The sequence below is a fragment of the Diabrotica virgifera genome, chromosome 4, assembly GCF_917563875.1.
Source record: "Diabrotica virgifera virgifera chromosome 4, PGI_DIABVI_V3a".
NCBI lineage: Eukaryota > Metazoa > Arthropoda > Insecta > Coleoptera > Chrysomelidae > Diabrotica > Diabrotica virgifera.
Genome location: NC_065446.1, coordinates 262,718,834 through 262,738,263, shown reverse-complemented (window position 1 = coordinate 262,738,263; position 19,430 = coordinate 262,718,834). Strand labels below are relative to the sequence as shown.

Here is a 19,430-nt window from a genome sequence, read left to right as displayed (position 1 = left end):
TCAAGATAGTCTAGGCAGATTATCGGAGAATAGGCGATTTTTGGGAAAAGTTATTTACCAGCAATTTTATTGCTGGAATCGAATCTTATGATTGTATATATTAACCCTTAAACGCCCAACCTTTTTTAGGTTCCATGTATGCCCAAGGGTGGGTAAAAAATGTCCACCTAGAAAATAGCTAATATATTTATTAAGAGTTGTTGGAAATGGCTTAAACTTAAGAATCTTATACTTAATAAACACAGCATCTTCTAAAATATCAATATAAACAATTTACAAACCTTACAATAAAATTACAATGTACATCAAAATTAACATACCAGTAAAAGCCAGTAATTCAGATTTGTCGATTTTCTCCACATTCTTCCTTTCAGTCTCGTCATTGGCGGATAGTTATGTCGATTATGTAAATATACGTCGATAATTATATGGATTATGTTCCTACCAACGAGAAATTATATAGAAACCTTTAGTAACAAGTTTTACCAAGGGTGTACTTTTTGTACACACCCATATTTAACTCAAGATATTACTTGTATTTTCAAAAATATCGGTAGAACCAAATTAACATTCGATAAAGGGCTGTCTTTTTAAGAATAAATAATTTTTGAAAAAATTTTAAACACGTAATAAATATGTTACAAGGGAATACGCATTAGGTGGACATTTTTTACCCACCCTTGGGCGTTTAAGGGTTAATAATATATATGCAAAGTCCGCAAATAGTGTGCTACTTTTTTTAAAGATTTTAACTTTACACCAAAAGCACCCAAATAAAAATTTACCGAAATTAAATTCTGCATAGAGACTTGTTTTTCCCGATTTACTTCGACAAAAATTTTGCCTGGAAAATGCGGGTTTTTCCAAGAAAATCTTTAATTTTCAACTAAAATTTTAGATAAGTGATTGTTTATCAATAATTAAATAACTTGGTAATATAAAAGCTCTTTTCGTATAGATTATAATTCCAGAAGTCAATGGAGATTGAATGAACAGTTTAGCAATAATTGAATTGTTGAACCACAATGATTATGGTACATAAGAATAACTATGCTTTTTGTATAAAAAGACACTGTACCTATCTAATTTACTTTACAGAATTGAAATTGGACTATTTAAGCGGCTTCAGGAATATTTTAAAATTATAAACAATGTTTTGGCTTATAAACAAATGGAATATCTCGGGAAATATTAAATTAAATTAAATAATGAAAACGGTATTGGAAAAAAAGCGCGACAGGGCGCTTCTTTTAAAAGAAAAAACGTAAAGTTAAAATCTTTGGAGTTATAGAGCAAAAATTGAAAAAAAAACACGATTTTCGGGCGCCATTTTGTTTATAAAAAAAGTAGCACACTATCTGAGGACTTTGCATACCTATATTATTAATATATACAATCATAAGATTCGAATCCAGCAATAAAATTGCTGGTAAATAACTTTTTCTTGTATTTTGCTAATTAGCCCAGAGTAAGAGTGTTACGTGCATAGTGCGCACGTCTACTAATTTTATATTTTTTTTAACTAGTGTCTAGGAAATACTTTTCCGAGATTTATTTAATTACTCTCTCTAAATATTTGTGCAGTATTTTCTACAGGAGTGTCTTCGCCTTCTACGGAGCACATTCACGAGTGACGTCCACTATGTCGACTGTTTCTTGGTTTCTGGTGAGAACCGGTAGATCCAAGTTTCGTCGACAGTTGTGAAGCAACGTAAAAACTCCTTCAGATTAGGTACGCTTAAACAGCATCAGACATTGCTCTGAAGTGGTCTCATTGTGGAGCTAGTTAACCTGAATGCGAAACCGCGGCACGGCGGCACTCATCGCGCCGACAGCTTTCTCATTCCAAAACATCTCATGCAGGATATGACTAACGCGATCTTATGCCTACTGTCTCAGCTATCTCGTGAAGCTTCAGCCAATAGGCGATCGTGGATTTTTTCACGTTATCTAGTACATTCTTTCACGGTTTATGCTGTAAATTTTAAAAAACCGTTTGGATTGACATGTAATTTGGCATACGCATAGTTAACATGTCAAAGAAAAAAAGTGATATGGTGGCGATGTGTGCTTTTGCCCTGGGGGTGAGTTTCGCCCCATCTCGGGGGTGAAAAAATATATGTCCAAGATAAGTCCTGAAATGGATAAACTGACTAATTTTAAGCAACTTTTGTTCTAGAGTTTTTCACCAAATCAACACTTTTCGAGTCATTTGCAAGTGAATATGTTCATTTTTCAACAAAATAACAAAATAAGCACGTTTTTAGACGTTTTTTCGCAAATAACTCAAAACGTAAGCATTTTGTCGAAAAAAATATTCTTAGCAAAACTATAGCCTATAAAAAAGTGAAAAAAAACGGTGTATATATTAGGTCTCTATACCTAGCAAAAAGAGAGTTGTAGCTAATGAAAAATAGGTTCATATTCGAAAAATTCCAAATAGAATAATTCAATGTGAAATATCCAAATAATGAAGCATTCTTGGGGAAAACACATTATAACTTTTTTAAAGTGTTTAGAAAAAGCTTTATTTCTGTTTTTATAAAAAAAATTTCTAGCATCAAATGTAAGCAAGTTACGCTCAAAATAAAGTTGGTCCCTTTTGTTTTGGCAAAAAAATCAGGAAGATCACCGCCCAATTAGCAAGTTAAATGAAATTAATCGTTACCGCTTCACAAGTTACTTTACTTATGTTGTGTTTATATGATCTGTAAATTTCATCCATTCAAAGTGCTTATTTTTGAAAAAATTTAGTTTTAAAGTAAAATTTTTAAAAATTTTAATTTTGATAAAAATGCTTTTTTTTAAAATAACAAAATCTTGAACAATAAAAAAAGTCTGCTTTACTTTTCTGAATATTTTGTATTTCTTTATTTTTCTTTAAGACAAAAATTGGTTAAGATTCGGTGTTTCTAAATTTGCATACACTCGTGATAAGTGACTTGTTCAAGCCCTTTTAACTACAGCTCTTTCAAAATAAGGACTTTGAACCAATGAAACTTACAGATCATATGATCAATACATACGCGAGTAAAAAACTTGTGAAGTGGTAACAATTAAGTTCAATGGAAATGCTAATTATGGGGTGATTTACCCGATTTCTTACCAAAAAAAAGTGACCAACTTTATTTTGAGCGTAACTTGTTTACTTTTGATGCTAAAATTTTTTTTAAAAACAAAAATAGGCATTTTTCAGAACACTTTAAAAAAGTTAAAATGAATTTTCCCCAAAAAAGTGCTTCGTTTTTTGGTTATGGCAAGTTAAAATATTCGATTTGGAATTTGACGAATATGAACCTATTTTTCATTAGCTATAACTCTGCTTCTAATAGGTATAGTGACCTAATACATACACCATGTTTTTCAGTTGTTTACGTGCTATATTTTTGATACGATTTTTTTTCAACCAAATACTTACTTAATGTTGTTCTGAAGCTATTTTCTTGTGGCATTTTTATAATCAAGTATATTCAAATGGAAATATTTACTATGGAATCTCTAACGCGAGAATTTCAGTACCACCGTTGCATTTGGTTGTCTTTTTAAAGACAGATCACATGCTATGATTTTTTGTGGCGGATATTCTTGAGTTGGGATTGATTTCATGTAATCGAATGAACTATCTTTTAGTAAAGTCGTCCCAGGAACGCAACTCATCAATATTGGCAATATCATTTTAAAGTCGTCTACTTTAAAATGTATAATACGTGTCTGAATTGCCGATATAAATGAGTCAGATTAAATAAATTATTAGAAGAATTTTTTACTAAGCAACAACATTTTTATTTATTTAGTATTATTTTGTATTTTGACAACGACACCCGACTTGGGCGTCGAAACGTTAATAAAATCATTTTTAGGTAAAATTGTGGCTTATTTCCCATTTGAATATACTTGATTAAATACTTACTTTTTGAGTTATTTGCGAAAAACCGTCTGACGTGGTTATTTTGTAGAAAAATTAACATATTTACTCGCAAATAACTCGAGAAATGTTAACTTCGTGAAAAAACTATATAGAACAAAAAAGTTGCTTAGAATTAGTCATTTTATCCATTTCCGGATTTACTTCGAACATATATTTTTCACCCCCAAAAGGGGGAAACTTACCCCTAGCGCAAAAGCACACATCGGCACAATATCACTTTTTTTCTTTGACCTATTAGCTCTGTGTATGCCAAATTTCATGTCAATCCAAGCGGTTCTTTAAAATTTAGAGATTTTGCAATATTTTACCTTTAAAGAACGTACTGATCTTCAGTGGTAGCCATTTTTGTGGCACCTGGGCGTGACATCAAAAACTGACGTGCGACCTCGAGCAAACCGTCATATACGGCTTATGTGGTCATTCCATCTCAGTCATACATATCTATACTTCTAGCTATGTCCCATAGAGTTTTACCATCGATTTTTCGAAGGGTTTTCATCTCCGCTGTTTCGAGCAATCTTTTTGTCCTCTCTGTGTCGGGTCGTGTTTCTGCTGCGGTTACCACAGCCGGTCCCAAGCCTGGATAAAATGTGGAGGGTGATTGGCAAGGTTAGCAACCTATAATAGAATACGTTTCGTAAAGGGGGTAGTTACTCTGAGAAGAGGGTTGGTTGTTAGGAATACACTATTTGTTCATACTTTATTTATTGAACACTACTACTTATTATCAGTAACAAGTTGGTGGACGAAAGTCTATATTATAACTACCTTGATGGTTGAATAATGAATGCTGAATAATGAATGATCTCTTTATTTACTTGTTACGTATCTATAATCAATCCCAATTGTTTATTATGATTGTTGACACGATTCGACCTAATGAAATAATTATATCAAAATAGCTGACTAAGGTGATCTTGAAACAAGTGTATTATATTGGGAAATTTGTGTCACCTAGTTATTTACAACAACAGGCAATGTTTGTTTTAAGATATTTAAAAATTAAATGAATATGAGTTGCTTTTATTTTGGAATGATAATATAAGTCCTGTACAAACCTACCAATCGTAAAAACGAATACTGCTCAAAGAAACAATGTGAAGCCTCAGAAACTCAGAACCGGATTGATCATATGAAGACGACCATGGCGAGAAATAAGGGCCAAAAGTACTTAGGACATAAAATTTGTTTGGGCAGAGATAACCTGACATGTGAGTTCTCACGTTGCATAGGATTAGCCTGGACAGCATTTGGTAAATTAAACCGTGGCGCATTAAAATGAAGCGCCAGATGTTGGGTGTCTCTCTGGGAGATCGAATTTCAAATGAAAAAAAAAATATGTCGTGGAATAAAAACTACAGACGATATCGAAAAAATCACGTCGCTTGAATGGAATTGGGTAGGACACCTTGTCCTACCCAATATATTGTCGAGTGAAGAGACGCCGCAACATCTATTGAGAAATTCACACCGAGAATGCAGTATAGCTAAGATAAGTTCACTAATGCAATACATTTGTAATGGGAAATAAACGCACACGGTTGTCGGTCTTCACCAGTTGTTGATTGCTCTCTCAAGAGCGTCGCACAGGAACTGTGGCAACACTGAATGTGCATTCCTATCTTAACCGTACTGCAATCCCAGTGTGAATTTCACATTGTTTACATTCCTCCTACGATATATATATATATATATATATATATATATATATATATATATATATATATATATATATATATATATATAATTCTTTTTGTTCCAGGTCCGGTCCAGAAAATTCTAAAAACAGAGACAGAGACAGAGTTTCACCAAATTTCGTGAATTTTTTTTTTGTGGAAGATAAAAATCAAAAACTCGGTTATTTAAATTTTTTGCATAAATTTTAAGGTTCTGCAAAAAAGTGTAAATAGAAAACTTGTAGATCTTTTCATTGCTTACAACTTTGTCATTTAACTTTTTTCCATTGGAGTTGTAGTTTTGCCGTAAATCGTAATAAACCAATTTTTACCCTTAAAAACTCACCACCTTTCACTTCCCCACCTCAGATCTCCCGTAAATTATTTTTCCTTTAATTCTTGTTATATTTTCTTCCACTTTCAATGGGCTCCATCTCGTTACTATTTCTTTTTTTTTACTTTTTAGCATTTCAGAGGCTAATTCGGCCCTGGTCTAAAGTAGGTATTTACTTTCTTGTTTTGACAATAAAATGAATCCACTTTTTCTCGGCCGGTTTGGTTCAAAATATCCACTATATGTTGGGGTTTTGTTCCTGATGATTTTTTCGTGCTTGTGTCTATTATATTCCTTGCTTTTATTAGTCAAAAATACTATAAAAATAGTTGTTTTCAAAACTCCCGTCATGCCGTCATAGTTCAACACTCAAACAATTACCCCATTTAATCTTGTAGCTATTTATCAACAATCAACTGAATGACTCAATATCAAAAATTTCGTCTAACAATTGGCAAAAAGCTATATACTCTGGGCTAATTAGCAAAATTCATGGAAAAGTTATTTACCAGCAATTTTATTGTTGGAATCGAATTATAAGATCCTATATATTAATAATATAGGTATGCAAAGTCCGCAGATAGTGTGCTACTTTTTTTATAAACAAAATGGCGCCGACAAATCGTATTTTTTTCAATAATTGCTCTATAACTCCAAAGATTTACAAAAACACCCAAACATTACAACAAAAACACCCAAATAAAAATTCACCGCAATTAAATTCTGCATAGAGATATGTTTTTCCCGATTTGCTCCGACGAAAATTTTTCTCGCAAAATGCGGGTTTTCCCAACAAAAACTCTAATTTTCAAATAAAGTTTTAGGTAAGTAAATATTAATCAATAATTAAATAACTTAGTGACATCAAAGCTTTCTTGGTATATATTGTAATTCCAGAAGCCGGTGAAAATTAAACGAATATTTTAGCAACAATTCAATTGTTAATTAACAATTTACGATCGCAATAATAACCAAAATAATCATGATACATTGATCAAACTTATAAAGATTATAAAGATGAGATGCTTATTTAATATTTTATCGACAAAATATAAATTTTTCGTTTTTTTGCATAATTATTAAATTTTGAAAAAAAAATAGTTATAATACGCTGGTCTAATTAGTAAAGTACAAAGAAAGGTTATTTACCAGCAATTTCATTGCTGGAATCGAATATTATGATCCTATATATTAATAATATAGGTATGCAAAGTCCGCAGATAGTGTGCTACTTTTTTTATTAACAAAATGGCGCCCCCAAATCGTGTTTTTTTCAATTATTGGTCTATAACTCCGAAGATTTTAACTTTACACTAAAAACACTCAAATAAAAATTTACCCCAATTTAATTCTACATATAGGCATGTTTTTCCCGATTTGCTCCGACGAAAATTTTCCTTGGAAAATGTGGGTTTTCCCAACAAAATCTCGAATTTTCAAATAAATTTTTTGGGCAAGTAATTATTTATCAATAATTAAATAACTTGGTGAAATAAAAGCTTTCTTGGTATAGATTATAACTGCAGAAGTCGGTGAAAATTAAACGAATATTTTAGCAACAATTCAATTGTTAATTAACAATTTACAGTCGCAATAAAAACCAAAATAATCATGAGACATTGATCAAACTTAGAAAGATTATAAAGATGTGATCCTATTTAATATTTTGTCGACAAAATATTATTTTTTTATTTTTTTGCATAATCTTTAAATGTTTAAAAAAATAGTTATAAACAAATTAACATTTCTCAGAAATTGTTTATTATATTCTAATTTTAAAAAATACTTAAAATGAGTATTTCAAAGGTCTTGAAAATGAATGCTTCAAAAAAATTTTCCAACCATTTGCAAAAAAGTTATGAAACAGCAAAGTAAATATACGATTGCTGCGTTGTTTATAATCTGTTTTAATTGTTTTAAAGCTTAAAAGTAAGTCTGTGGTACAATCTAATTACTCACAAAGCATATCAAATATTAGTTCCATGGTTCTATTTTAATCAAAGATTAAAAATACTTTGTTTTGTAATTTTTAGCGCGAAAGTAGGCTTGATACAGAGCCGGAGATGTTCACTCGAAGCGACTGACACGCTTTAAACTCGCGCGAGTTGTGTATGTGGACGGGTATAATACATAATACATAGCTACGGTACTGTATTAGTCTACTTTCGCGCGTGTAAATTACAAAAAAAATATTTATACTCTTTAATTAAAATATAACCATTAAACTAATAATCGATATTTTTTGTAAGTAATTAGCTCGTACTTTAAACTCACTTTTACGCTTTGAAAGAATTTAAAAAAATTATAAACAACGCAGAAATCGTTTGTTTACTTTGCTGTTTCATAAGTTTTTTGCAAATGGTTGTAAAAAAGTTTTAAAACATTCATTTTCAAGATATTTGAAATACCCATTTTAACTATTTTTTAAAATTAGAATATAATAAAACCTTTCTGATAAACGTTAATTTGTTTATAACTATTTTTTTTTAAAACCCGATTTTCCGAGGAAAATTTTCATCGGAGTAGATCGGAAAAAACATATCTCTATGCAGAATTTAATTGCGGTGAATTTTTATTTGAGTGTTTTTGTTGTAAAGTTAAAATCTTCGGAGTTATAGAGCAATAATTGAAAAAAAAACACGATTTTCGGGCGCCATTTTGTTTATAAAAAAAGTAGCACACTATCTGCGGACTTTGCATACCTATATTATTAATATATACAATCATAAGATTCGATTCCAGCAATAAAATTGCTGGTAAATAACTTTTCCCAAGATAATCAGCCCAGACTAATAAGACATAGTAGGTAGGTAGGTAGTTAAAGGAAGAAAAATAATTTCTTTCATTCCCTTTATTCCCTTAGTACGTTGTCTGTTTTCAATAGTTATACCTACTCCCTTGTTTTACCTTTACAATAATTATTATCTGTCCCAGAATCTTTTCTTTCATACCTTACTGCTACAAAATTTCATACTTTTTGCATGTTTCATTAAATTTTAAACTAGCTATCTAAAAGATTCATTAATATTAAATTCAAAGGGTGCTATTGTTAGTTGTTAGAGGTGCGAAATTACATAAACAAGGGGTCATCTCATAAAACAGGTAGATTGTAGATCCCTTGTTTATGTAATTTCACACCAGCAACAATTGTATCTTAGATAATAACTGGTATTACTTTAAACCTATATAACACTCATTCTCCTATTTCTAAGTCCTCCACAAATTGTACTTATAGATACCTATTCAAAATTCAAAATATTTATTATGGTAGGTACTCTTTGGTGCCATTATAAAGTGACATCGATATAATGATTTTTACGGATTTCTATTTTTCTTGTTATTACAAACATTGTACCAGAAAATGTTGATAAAAAAATATTTCATACAAGAAAATAGGTACTTAAAAGTTCCTCAAAAACGAAAAATCTTACACGAGATGACCTGAGATTGTAAAAAATTTAATAATGATACCAACATCAAATACCTAGATTTAAAACCAGCTATAAACAAACAAGGAAAATTAAATACCACAGATCCAAGAGTAGGTACCGAATATTATGGACAAAAGATAAGTATGTAATACCTACGTTAGGTAAGAACAGAAACAAGGTAATATATTAGTCATAAAATTTTAACGCTCATGTTTAGATAATTCAAAAAAATTTACTTACCTAGGCTAAAATCCTAGTTATAGGTACTTTCACACAAAAGTGCAATGACACCTGCTACTCAAAATACACCAACAATACAAAAACTAAAAAATATCTATGAACACAAAAACACTGACGATTTAGTTACAGTTTTCATTCACGAAAATATTTAGTTTTCCTCACAAACGGCATTATTTTCGAAGATTGTGGTGCGTTGCATCTAACACGGACGAACTACGCTGCCATTTTGAGGCTTTTATATTTTCTTCATGTTTTTATTATTCCGGTTAGCCGGAGTAAGGATAATGCAGAAAATTTAACTCCGGAGTAATAATCCTGGCGGCGAGGATAAAAAACTTTTACTTTCGGCGCGTAGATGGCGAGACAGTCGATCAATGATTATGACTAAAATTTTAGATCCCGGGAAAGTAATTTTGTTTTTGTCATATGTACATTCATTTACGAAAAATGATCTAAAAATGATAAAATAGTGTTCCTGAATGTACCTACTTAAATTTCAGTATTATAAATTTGTTCAATCTCATTATTTTTCAGTTTTGATCCTGCAATACGTACAAAACTTTATATTTCCCTACATAATAATTCTAGTTTTTGATTTTTCAAAGGTATCTATTTGTATTATATCATTAGGAACCTATAGGGCTTTTCATTCAGTCATTTGTTTCGAGCTTCTGTCATATGTTGTATACACCGTGTATATTAATAATTAATTATTAACAGATGCACAGACGCTCGAAACAGATGACAATCAATAAAAAGCCCTATTGGAAAGAAGTATACAGTCGGAAAAATGAAAGAATAGGGCTTTTCATCGATTGTCATTTGTTTCGAGCTTCTATCATGTGTCACATAATATTAATTATCTACGTCATACGTCTTTGGTTTGCATCATTGGTATATACCAATAACGTACGACGTAGATATATTAATATTATGTGACACATGACAGAAGCTCGAAACAAATGACTGTGAATGAAAAGCCCTATGCCCATATGAACGATCACATCAATCACTTATATTTTGTATTTGCTATCTTCTTCTATAACAAACGTTTGTTATTTATAGAAAAAGGCAGCAAATACAAAATAAGTGATTGATGTGATCGTTGATCGTTCATGGGTATAGGGCTTTTCATTCACAGTCATTTGTTTCGAGCTTCTGTCATATGTTGTATAATCTGTAAATATTCGTATAGGGCTTTTCATCGATTGCCATTTATTTCGAGCTTCTGTCATGTGTCACATAATATTAATATATCTACGCCATACGCCTGGATTTGTATTATTGTATATACCAATAACGTGTGACGTAGATATATTAATATTATGTGACACATGACAAAAGCTCGAAACAAATGACTGTGAATGAAAAGCCCTATACACAGATTATACAACATATGACAGAAGCTTGAAACAAATGACAATCGATGAAAAGCCTTATTCTTTCATTTTTCCGACTGTAGACATGGGGGAAAACCATACACATATTAAGGGTAGACAACGCATACTGAGCAAAAAAGCGTAACGCGGAAGCAATCGATCGGTGGTCTATAGGGCTTTTCATTCACAGTCATTTGTTTCGAGCTTCTGTCATGTGTCACATAATACATATTAATATATCTACGTCATACGTTATTGGTATGTAACAATGATACAAACCAAAGACGTATGGCGTAAATATATTAATATTATGTGACACATGACAGAAGCTCGAAACAAATGACAATCGATGAAAAGCCCTATTAATCTCTTTTCACCAAGCGATCCCGCGCATGTGACAGACAAAGATGGCTAGCCTAGACCACTCAATCCTTAACCCATATATCGCACCTTGAAAACCATAGGGCAGTAACTGCAAAAATCATAATATTGAGTTATGAGCATTTTAAGTTTTTTTAAAGTTAATTTTATTTACTGTAATTCCAAAAATTAAGCTGCAAACCTGATATTTGGCACAGTTGTCTTTAATTTTACATATTTTTATATGAATTAAGAAGTACGTAAAATTTCCCCCAGGAAATAGGTATTTTAGCACATACGGCCATATGGTATTAAAAAATATATCAATTTTCGCCCATGATACAGTAAAAATTCATATAAAATAACAGTTTTTTATTGATTGTACTTATTTATTACAAATTTTTAGTGTTAACACTTAATCAAAGTCTTGCATATTATAATTTGTCGCTTATATAATGTCTGTCGGTTATAATTCGCTTTTCTTTTGGGATCTGCAGTACGACGTTGTATATCAATTTGTTATAGTCTTGTCGCTTATTTCCAGTGTTGCAATCAAATCTCTATGCAGCACTCTGTTTTGTTGCATTCAAAGGATGTTTCCTTAGTAGATCTTGCTTTCATTTTACGAGCGTGGGTCACATTTTGCACATACTGCCATATAGATCTGGGGTTTTTTTTTCCAATTTTAGAACCGTAGAGCATCAACTACTGCAGATAATGCCTGATGGTATAAAAAGAAGAACCGATTTTTGACAAAAGCCATAGGGATGTATCTTTCTGGTGCCGAAATTAAAATTTTTTGCAGACGCTGCTATATAGCATTAAAAAATAGATTTTTTTTCTTATTAGACCACATTCAAAGGTCATTTCATGAAAAAATTGCAGATATTGCCATATGGTTTTCAAGGTGCGATATAGGGCCGGTTGTTCGAACGCTAATCAAAAGTGATCATTATCAAATATTTAATTACTGTCACCAACTGTCAATGTCAGCTTTGTTTGGGTTGCTAAAAACATAATTATGGATTACAATTATGAAATTAGCAGTGGCGGCTGGTGATTTTTACAATAGGGGAGGCTATACCTAATTTTAAAATATCTAGACAAATTTGCACTAGCAAAAAAATGCGCCAAAAAATGTAATTTAAGGCCCCATTTTTTGACCATTTTTTATTTACATTTCATAATATCATCCTAATTCATAATTTCATTATATCATATCATTTTAAAAATAGTTAGTCTAATTGTAAAAGTTTAATACCAAAGTTTGTGTCGTTTATTTGTTAACAATTCCATCTATTTGTAAATAGATACCTCGCATATCAAAATAAATACAGATTTAAAGTTTTGCAGTCTATACATAATGAAGCTTCAAATTTTTTAAGATACTCAACTGAATTTTTTTAATTCTAAATGCGGCCTACTGCGAATTCAAAAACACCATAAATTACCGATATTTTGCTTTGAGTTAGAGATATCGGAAAAAGTTATTTGAGCAAGTTGTTCCAAATATTATTATAACCCCACATACCAAATTTCATAACAAAATTCGCACTTTTAGATTTTTCATTATGTATTTTTAGTTAGGACCCTAAAATTGGTTGTCCCGAGACGCACGCAACCACGCAACGGAGCCGATAAGCTATTCTGCCTCCCTTGGTATATCTCCGGGCAGCGTGTGATGGCACCGTAGATGCCACTGTTAGGAGACCGGGTCTCCTTAAACGCCTGCTGCGCTGCACGGAGCATTAGCAACGGAGACTGTTGGGCTTCTCGGCTCCGTGCTCCGTTCATGCATCTCGGGATAACCCAGGGTCCTGCCTACAATAATATGTAATAAAACTGAGACGCGATCATGCGTTCTAATGCTAATGCTCCGTACGTATGGATAATTAGTGATAATATGGAATTTACACGTTGTATAATAGTGAGAGTTGTACTTGTTGTTTTCGCGATTCATGATAAACAAAACAGTGTAGAGTGTGTAAAAAATTTATGGGGAGGCTGAGCCTCCCTTGCCTCCTCTGACGAGCCGCCACTGGAAATTAGTTAATGAATTATGTTAATAATTGTTATGTTAATTGATTAACTAATCTCATAATTATAATCAATTATGTTTTCAGCAACCCAATCAAAGTTGACATTGACAGTTGGTGACAGTAATTAAATATTTGATAGTGATCATTGTTGATTAGCGTTCGAACAACCGGCCCTTAAAGTACTAACATCTTAAATCAATGACGTAAACACTATAACTAACCGCCTGACAGACGGGTTTAACATTTTAGTGGTAATTTTTGTTTTTGTTAAATATTTTAATGCAAAAAAATATCTTGATGATTTACTGAAAGTATTGATTATTTAAAAAACACAGTAATTAATCTAGTTTTTCTGTATTTATGAAAATAAAAAACATTATAACAAGAATGGAAGGATTGTTTGTGTACCTTTTTACCCCTGAAAAAAAGTGTGATAAAAATTAAACAAATTAAAGAATCTTAATAAAAATTTATAATCGAGTTAAACAAAGAGTAAGAAAAATGAAAAAAAAAACAGGTTTTAAAAAATGTTAAAACAAAAAAAAAACTGACAGGTACTATAGTTAGTACAGTGTAGCAATGGTAGTCAGTGGCAATATTTTCATCACAAATTGATTCCAATATTCCACTTCTCTTATGTCGTCTTCTACCTCATCAAACCATTTCAAAAGAGGTTCCTCAGAGTCTTTATTCCCTTATTTGATGTTTTTTGACGAACTGGGGCACATAATGTGTAATGACGAACTGGGCACAAACACTAACACCCCGTCTATTAGACGGAAATCACACTTTGAGCCTAAATACATATCTTTCGAATAACAACCTGTCGCAAATTGCCGAATTCAATACTATTAAAGAACAACCCAACTTGAAAAGTCATAAACGGGTGACCTTTAAAATTTTCTAGGAAGGGTATCCCACTTTCGACAAGCGATGCCGTCTGGGAGACGGGGTGTTAGTACTTAAGGGTTAATATTGGCATTACACCTCGATGCACAGAGCGGCCAATAACTTGCCTAATCTATCAGTAGCGGATTTAGAAATTAGCCTTGGGAGGGGAAATTTGCCTTAAGGGGGGGGGGGGAACTTCCAATGAAACACCAACGAAAAGACATAAAAAAGAATGTGTGTGTGTACTTTGTACGCACGTAAGAAGTTATACTTCTATTATATAATATTAACGAAATAAAAAATATACTTAACAGTTACAATACAAAAAATTAACAATAATTACCAAAAATTAACCAAAACTTAACAATGCCAGATATTAAAAAAAAAGAAAAAAGTATGAATCGTCCGGGATTTGAACCCGTAATCTCGCGATTTCTCGATCTCTGGTCCAATGCTCTACCAACCAGGCCATCAAGGCGCATGTTACTGACGTTTCAGATATACATAATTACACATCACGGTGACAAGTGAAATATAAAAATAGATGTTTTATTATTTTACGCCCAAGGAAGACAAATCCAAAGACACAAGATTATAATAAATAATACATTTACTAAAAAACACTAATATATTATTTTAATGGCTTATTTGCGCTGATACATAATTTGAAAGATTAGCAACTAAACGTCATACTGTCTGTGTGCGCAGATATATGAAAAATTTTACTCTCAATCGCGCCTAAAGAAGTATAACTTCAAAAAAGATAAACCCAAACCCAAATAAACATAATTTTGTCACATAAACATAATAATAAAAAGTATCATGGAATAAACTATACTGTATAAAGATTTGTCATTTAAAAATATTTAATAACCAAACAAAATTGTTCTAAAAATAACTTTAATAACAAAATGTATACCAGCAATAATATAGAATAATTAATAAATAAAAAAAATAATGTGTGTGTACTTTGTACGCACGTAAGAAGTTATACTTCTATTATATGATTTCTTAAAAATAAATATACTTTAAAAAGTTTGTTTTAAATTTTTTTAAACAAAAAACTAATTTTGTGCGCACCGCTTTCAAAAAATAAAAAAAAAAGTATAGGCTTGCACTGGATTCGAACTCAAGACCTCTCGATCCCTGGCCGAATGCTATACCAAATACGGTACGACGACTGTGTCTGTATTGGTTCGGACGTACCTAATGACAATTTACGGTAACAAACAGATAAGGTGAAAGTATAATAAATATACAATAAAATGTTTTAATAATACTCATCTTACTCCTGAGGAAGACAAATCCAAAGACACAAAAATTATAATAAATATATTTACTAAAAACACTAATATATTCTTTTCACACCTTTTCTTGCACTGATGTATTATTTATACATAACTAGAAAGATTTAGCAACTAAACGCCATACTGTCTGTGTGCGCAGTATTATGAAATTTTACTCTCAATCGCGCCGAGAGAAGTATAACTTCAAAAACAATTTATAATAATTCAAAATTCAAATAATAAAGATCACTTCCTGCGCAGATCCCATCCGGTGAAGAGTTAACAAACAAACACACCAAGGGTAAGCCAAATATTAATAGCTGTTTACAACTTTTTGTTTTCATTATATTATTTTCTTAACATTAGTAAGGTTAGTTATAAGCTTAGGATATTAAAAACTGATCATTAAATAGATTGGCCTGGTCTTTGCGGTCATGGAAGACCCCGGGGGGGGATCCTTGTCCCCCCAGAATATAGCAGATATTATAGGTGTCGCAGGCACTGAAACGAAAGCCATCGAAAAAGAACAGATACCGAAACCAGTATTTCTATATGAACAAAACGACCTACCACCATATGTTACATATATTGAATCGAATACTAAAACAAATAACAACATAGGTAGACTTAACAACTTAAAAATAGCAAGGGAAATCTTTAACCTACAGTTGAAAGATGTAAAAAAAATTGACAACAAGGGTACCAACAGACTGGCTATAGAATTCAACAACTACCAAGCTGCAAATGAATTTATAAGCAATAAAAGTCTAACAGAAAAAGGATATAATCTATTTATACCTACAAATTTTGTTACCTGCAAAGGTATAGTAAGGGGCATTGATGAAGATGTTGATATTACAGAATTCTCTGCTTTCTGCGAAGCATCTGTACGTATAATAGGTGCAAACAGGCTAAATAGGAAAATATTTAACACAGAAACGAATAAACCGGAATACCACCCTACAAGAACAATCTGTTTCACCTTTAAAGGCACACGTCTACCCAGATATATAGAGATATTTAAACTGGCCTATCCAGTAACGATATATATCCCACCAGTATCCCAATGCTATTCTTGTTTTTTATATGGACATACTAAGAAAAACTGTAAGTCAAAAGCCAAATGCTTTACTTGTGGGAGCAAGGAACACAGTGAAACTACTGAGAACTGTGTAGCAAAATGCTACCACTGTGAACAAAATCACAAATCCATAGATAAATCCTGCCCAGAGCACAAGAGGCAAATCGAAATAAAAACAATAATGGCTTATTATAATTTAACATATTATGATGCGGAAAAAAGTTGTAAAAAATCATATACAACAAGCAGAAATAACAAAACTATCTATCATAACGAGATAAATTACAACCCACAAAACTTCCCAGAACTACCAAATACTAGCTACAACCAACAAAATAAAAGAGATACTATTACCCCGTCACAAAGAAGAAACACAGACTTTAACTTAAGAACAAAGAGATCCTACCAACAAACATTGGAATCACAGAATGCAAAAAAAAGACCTACCCAACAAAGATACAACATAGAAGAACACAATGCTTGCCTTCTATCACCCAACTCCAGACCAGAAAGGGGTCCACAAAAGAATTCTCCAATAAATCAGCTACCTTCAACTTCCAAATCACAAGAAACACATTTCGATTTGCCTACTAGTGCCTTTAAGCAATCCTCAACAGACAACGATTCACCTATTAAAGATGAATCACAATTTGTAAAAATTTTCTTTGATCACTTCAAAACCTTATCAAACCAAAACCAAAATTATATAAAAAATTTTATAAACTCTAACCTATACACAGATTCCTACATGGATTTAGATAATCCACAAAACAATTAAGTTTTAACAACTATACACCATTATACTTCACTACGAATTTACTCTGCTATCTTCTCTTCCAAACAGGTTTTTTTTTTCTCTTTAAAATATAGTATACCAAAAAATGGATCAACAATTTACATATCCAAAGTTATATCATATAAAACAAACATGAGTGATACAAAAAACAAACTAAAAATACTTCAGTGGAATATTCGAAGTGTGAATTCTAACAGATCAAATCTAATATCACTAATAAGGAAATATGATCCAGACATTATCTTTTTAAACGAAACATGGCTAAAAAATAGGTATCAGTTGCACCTAAATAACTATTACATCTTAAGACAAGATCGAGAAGACGGATATGGAGGAATTGCAACATGCATAAAAAATAATATCCTATTCACGCATATCAAAGACTTTAACAATGAATACATCCAATACACTATTATTAAGATCACAAATATACATCTGATAAACATATATGCAAGTCCAACCGGTAAAATTACAACTGAAGTCCTAGACCAAATTTATAACAATCTACCAACTAATACCACAATTCTCATGGGTGATCTAAATTCACACCACCCATTATGGGACAAAGTAAATACTAATGCAGGAGGCAGAGCTATTAGCAACTATCTTTTAAATAATGATATAATATTAATGAATGATGGAACAGGCACCTTATTACAATCTCCGAACAACAATGTCAGTGCGGTGGACATCACAATGGTAGGTTCCAAACTTTCTGCTGCTTCTAGCTGGGAAGTAATCCCTGATTGTGGAAACAGCAACCACTTTCCAACGATGCTAAACATTAATAAAAAAAGTAGTCAACATAGCATAGAGAACTACAAACAGCACACATTTCAATCAAGGAACTTCCTCAAAGCTGACTGGGAGGAATATCAGGAAAAGATCTCAAAAGAAATGAACACCAACAAGAAGATAGAAACTTTCGAAGAACTAAACAGCATAATTAACATAGCAGCAGAAACAAGTATCCCAAACAAGACTCATAATAAACAAAATAAGATAAGTAACCCCTGGTGGGATGATGAATGTACAAATATTATAAGAGAAAGAAAAGTAGCAATAAACAACTTTAATTGTTCACCAACGATAGACAACTATATAATAGCAAAACAACAGATAGCAAAAGCAAAACTTTCCTTAAAAGTCAAGAAAAAAAATAAGTTTATCGAATTTTGTGCAACTCTAAATAGAGATTCAAACCTATCATATGTATGGAAAAAAATTAAAAAATTCTCCCACCAAAGGAAAAAATACAACGCATTAAAAATCGATGACTTGAAACGACAACAATTCTTGAAAAATATGACAATAGTTAATATCATTCCAGACTTTAGCTTTACAATAAATTACATCAGTCCATCATTCACAATGGAAGAACTTAACATAAGCCTTAAAGACAAAAATAATTCCGCACCAGGTATGGACGACCTGTCATATTCCATGATTAAAAATCTTACAGACGATGCCAAAACAGTGTTACTACACATATACAATCAAGGCCTCTATGGTGAACCCCTCCCAAGTCTATGGAAAAAATACAATGTAATCCCAATTTTAAAACCAGGAAAAAACGCTGAAAACCTATATAATTACAGACCCATTGTACTATCATCTTGTTATGTAAAAACACTAGAAATAATGATAAAGAACCGGTTAGACTACTTACTAGAAAAAAATAGTGTATTCAGCGACTTTCAGACAGGTTTCCGTTAAGGATTGGGGATCCAAAATAATTTAGCTTACCTCACATCTCTTATTCAACTTGCTTTTCGAGAAAATGAATCTGTTCTGGCGGTGTTTATGGACATCAAATCTGCATATGATGGAATCAACATATATAGTCTCTATAACAAACTGATAGATCTCTCCATACCTAGTGATCTAGCAAACCTCACATTCAAAATTCTAGAAAACAGGTTATTATACACCAGAAAAACTGATGGTTCTTTTATTGGACCAGAGGTAGCCACAACAGGAATTCCACAG

The 19,430-nt window shown here is 31.9% G+C and overlaps 1 protein-coding gene across 3 annotated transcripts in view; it reads right to left on the bottom strand.

Moving 5' to 3' along the window:
- Nucleotides 1-9,848, bottom strand: part of LOC114325504 (protocadherin-like wing polarity protein stan) — a 140,610-nt gene extending 130,762 nt beyond the window's left edge. For all 3 annotated transcript variants that reach the window (XM_028273577.2, XM_028273568.2, XM_028273587.2), the window contains exon 1: nt 9,610-9,848. The gene's annotated coding sequence lies outside the window, so the exon portion shown is untranslated. The remainder of the gene's footprint in view (nt 1-9,609) is intronic.
- Between the last annotated feature and the right edge of the window lie 9,582 nt (nt 9,849-19,430).